General features: G+C 36.8%; 1 long non-coding RNA gene across 1 annotated transcript; it reads left to right on the plus strand.

The window, feature by feature from the left end:
- The first annotated feature begins 3,074 nt into the window (after positions 1 to 3,074).
- On the plus strand, positions 3,075 to 3,574 carry LOC114461135 (uncharacterized). The gene is made up of 2 exons (XR_003673810.1): positions 3,075 to 3,124; positions 3,396 to 3,574. It is a non-coding gene; the product is annotated as an uncharacterized LOC114461135 (long non-coding RNA).
- Positions 3,575 to 4,790: the final 1,216 nt, after the last annotated feature.

Raw genomic sequence — 4,790 nt, forward strand, 5'->3', positions numbered from 1 at the left:
GCACGACTGTGAGTTGTTGACAATCAGCTGGACTGGACTATATAAGGAGGATTTTCACTCTTCATTCAGTTGCTGTGAGAAATGTGATTCAGAAGGTTCTGCACCATGTGCTGGCCTTCTTTAAAGCTTGAGTTTGACTGTGAATAATTGATCAAGTACTTCTATGATTGTTTGTGGTGAACACTGTCCTCTTAGTTTTGTACACTCTAAAAAGTAATTACTTAACCCAACGAGAAAAATTGAGGCAACCCTCTCCATTGGTCTTTTTACATTGAATCTACTTAAGTGAAATTGTCTTCAACTGATGCGTCTTTTAATTTCAGGCAACTTGATTTTTCTCAACAGTAAAACATTTTTTTAACTGAAGACATACTCAATAAATATGTGCATTGACCTACATTTTTGAGTTGCTTCCATTGATATTGTATCATAAGTTAAACCCATTATAAAATGTTAACAACTTGAATTTCCTTAATGTATATACAATATTTTTAAGTTCGCTTAACATAACTTTATAGTGAATTCCAACATGTTTAGTTACATTTTACATAGAAATGATCACAAACCAAAGTATGATTTGACAAACTGTATTTATTGTGCACTTCAGTGTGTACATCAACATTTTTAGACAATTCAAATTGCACTACATTGCCTGACAACTTATAAAAACATTTATAAAACCACTGTATTACTGGTAATGCTGTTTAAATCTGCTTAAATCTGTTAACAAGGACCTTGCAAAAATGTCTCCTTTTCCTGGTAAAATCTACAACATATTCAAGACTTCAGAAAAAACAAATATTATATGGTATGTCAGTATAATTCAACATTAGAAACTAGACTTGCAATATACAATTACAGTATTTTTCTCACACTGTTTATGGAATTTCAATATTGAACAATAAACAATTGAAATTGAAATAACTTGGTCTGCATTTAGGTTACTTTGCTAATCAATCAAGCTACAGATTATGTCTCTTAAATGATTCACATTAGAACACCAAAATCATGTGAAGTTAATCCTTTGGAAGTCATTATGAAATCATTTTCACACATTCCCTTCCTAATTTTGTATTAATTTCTGCTCAAACTTTGTTGTTGTAGAGCCTACACACTGACCAGTTAACAAGTATTTCTTTACTAAATTAGTTGACAATTATTTTAACAATCAATTAGTTCCGGCTGATCAATGAACAAAAAAGGACATTTTAAAAAATGTCCTTTTTGAGAGCAAGAATCTTTGCACTAGCTTTTAGAGGGTCAAGGTTCATAAAAAGTTTCTGAAAAACCTCAAAAGTTGTTTTTTATAGCTGAGGTTCAGAGCATATATGAGGCCCATGAGTAAAGCACAACACCACGGTAGGTTCTTCTCTTCAATTACTTTTATTCCCTAAATGATGATGATGGAGGTTGTGGATCCTGAATCGCTAATGGAAGCCATGTTCATGGTCATGCTGAAGAGATTCTCTTCAAAGCCCTCAGTGTCTTTTAGGGAAAAACAACAACAAGAAGTCAGCTTTTATTGGGTTAGGTATGAATGTTTTCTATTTATTGTTGCCTATTGTGCTCAAAGTAGCTATTTGCCTTTATAATGCTAATAACAAATAAGAGAAAAGGGTTTCTTTGGTTTAAAAAATAAAATAAAATACAATTTTAAAAAAAAGGTTCAGGCCTATTGCTTACATGTAGAGGTGGGATAATTATCAAATGTTTTTTGAAAATATGCAAAAATGATCTAGTATATTGTTTGTAGTAAATAAATGCTTTTTTTTAATCTACTTTGTAAACTTTGAAATTAAGGGTGGATGGATTAGGTGCATACACTTTATGCATTTTTCTCATTCTGTTTGAAAATTAAAGTCCAAGTGATAAATTTAATCTGATGAATAATCTGTTAGATTGACTTTAGATCGTCTTTATATTGTTATTGGGATTCTCCAAAATTATCAACCTATTTGTTTTTGTAAATCTTGCCGCCCAATTTACCTGAAATTTACCTGAATTGCTTGAAGAGGTCATCCTCTTTCTCACCCAAGTAGACAATGAGTCAGCGAATAGCTGCCTCTCGGAGAGCATCAATGGTGTTGTACTGGAAAAAGAAAGCGAGTCATAATTAGATGGACTGTATTTTTTTTTAAACAAAAGTATATTGTATTTAAAATACATACCTGAAAAAGTGAGTCTTTAAAGGTAGGGTTGGTAACTATCTCCAGATACACTTTTCAAGTTTTTGGTAGAAATGTTCATTGTGTCCGGACAGATGTGAAGATCTTATGTATTCTGAAAAAGGAACGAAGAAAATCTGTCAACTGTAGCATCTGTAAATCTGCAATAACTGCGACCAATGGGATTTTCACGGTTCGTTTTTTTTCAATCAATCACGTCTCCTGGTCCTCCTGCTCGTTCACGGCCCCGTGCGTGCACGAGCGTACATTAAAAAGCGCGCCACCGTTGTTAGAGGAAGCCCGGAAGTAGACAACAGAATGGCGGAGAAAGTAGCTATTCCACGTTTACTGGTAACGTCTTGCCCTGCTAAGAAGGACAAGAAAAGAAAGACGTTTTTAGAAAAAGCTGCAAAAAAGAGGTCTTTGGATTTAGCGAGAGGAAAGACAAAAATCTGCATCGGAACAGCTTTTGAACGATGGCGACAATTGAAGGAGGACAAGGGCCTGAAAACTGATGCTATGGTTGCTGAATTACTTTTGGACAGGTAAGGTTGTTTTGTTGCCTGGGTGATTGTGTTATCTTTTAAAATAGTGGAAGCAATTCAAGCTATTTGTCATATTAGCCAGATGTTAACGTTAGCGATACATGTCGCAAAGTATTTCTGTTGTTGGATTAGCCAGATGCTACTGTTGATTCTCTGTTAGTGCGAGCTAGTTTAGCAGCTACAGTGTGTACAGTATACATGTGTGCGTGTTTGAGCGTGTGTGTTGTGTTTGCTTTCAGCAGGGCGGTCAACAGCTGTAATGTAGGATATCTGTGATTCTTTTTAGCTATAACTGTGCTCCGTCGACTTCAACGCCGTGGAAGGACTCACTTGTGAGACTACCTAACCCCGCTGTGTCAACTGTTGCTCCAGCCACCCAGGACCTGTTGCAGATGCAACTGAGCAGAGGGCGAGGTGAGTTGACTTATTTTGTAAGTTGATTATAAAGTACTAATATGCTTATGTGCGAAAGCTAATTAAAAATCTACTTCACATAATATTATAATAAGTCTACTTGTACATATTTTACAGCTCTAATAAACTAAAGAATTTGTATAAACATATCTGATGAACAACTGAAACTGTAATGACTTTTTGTTATCGAGTGACATACAATAGAAATAGTGTGGTTTGTCTATCAAATGCAGTAACTGTCAGATATGTAATTCTGATGTTCTTTCTAAAGGTGAACCACTGCCGAAACAATAAGTTCCCACAGTGGACGACGCTGCCACATACAGAGCCTCACCTGCCGACCAACACTTCATGTGTATTGCCTTTGTTAATTCCATTGTTTTTGCAGGATGAAAGTTGTATGAAGTGTATGTGACGTTTCTTTTTTATAATAAAAATTGTACAAGTGTACACATTTGTTATCATTACTAGTAAGGAGATTCAAAATGTTATAGCTTGATTGTAGATGCTTTTTGTTCAAGCAAATGCCAAAATACTATATAAAAATGTGTAAATACAGCTACTTCTTCTGTAATGATAATAGATAAAACAAAAAAACAACATCTTGCTCAGTGCAGGGCTGTCATATTTACACATTTATTTACACTTGTCATAATGGAAACATTATTGCACTTTTCCAGGGATGTAACCCGTATAATGTCCCAGTAGATCTGGAAAGCAATCTCTGATTCTCCACACAACGCAACTAGGAATAACAACTCTATTGCCTCGTCCCAGTGCCCCATATGGCCACATAACATATTGACGGTAGGCTGCATGGCGTAATTGTTTGCTGCTCTCCCCTCGGTTGGGCAGATCATCCAAGCCCCGGACATCATTCCAAATTTGGCTGGCAAGTCGCAGGTGGCCCTCCTGTAGTATGTAGGCTGCCATGTGAGGCAATATGGAAATACAAGCTTCTGGCTGTTGCCCACAGCACTTGCATTCTACATCTGTGGGCATATCCCTGCAGTTGTTGCACACACACCAGCTCAGCTGATTTGACACTTGAGTGCCAGGTGCTGGTGCATTTGCTGATGTGATGTGTAGCAGGTCTAACATCATGCTTGGTTCACGTGACAAGCAGCGCCGCAGCAGTTGACGACATTCCTCTAAGTTTAGTGTTTGAATTCTGGCCTGTAAAGCATAACATTTTCAAGATATTTAGGAATGTTTCATTGAATATAGCTTTACTGTTCTCTAAGAGGAATCTAGTGTCCACACTAAGTAGCGTGCCAGTTTATTACATGTGATGTTGATTGCAGAACCTATATTTGCTATACCTGCTCATCTGCAATTCGTAGACCCTGCAGAATCTGAGCACGACTTGCATTATCTTGATCGAGGATTATTGTTCCCCGTCCTCTGGTTCCCCGTCCTCTGCCTCTGAGACGTTGGCCTCTATTTGTGGCAATCCTCCTTTGACTTCGGCCACGTCTCCTCTGACTCCACGATGTACTTGGCTCCGGACTGTAATCAGGGTCAGAGACATAAAACCTCTCACCTTCTGAACTCTAAAAGAGAAATAAGAAATTATATCAAACATTTAGGCTTTTTGTCAATGATTATAACTGAACAAAAAATGTATCTGTAATTGCTGTAGACATGACATTATTTTTCCCAGCTC

This window comes from Gouania willdenowi, unplaced genomic scaffold (assembly GCF_900634775.1).
Source record: "Gouania willdenowi unplaced genomic scaffold, fGouWil2.1 scaffold_99_arrow_ctg1, whole genome shotgun sequence".
In the NCBI taxonomy this organism is placed as follows: domain Eukaryota; kingdom Metazoa; phylum Chordata; class Actinopteri; order Blenniiformes; family Gobiesocidae; genus Gouania; species Gouania willdenowi.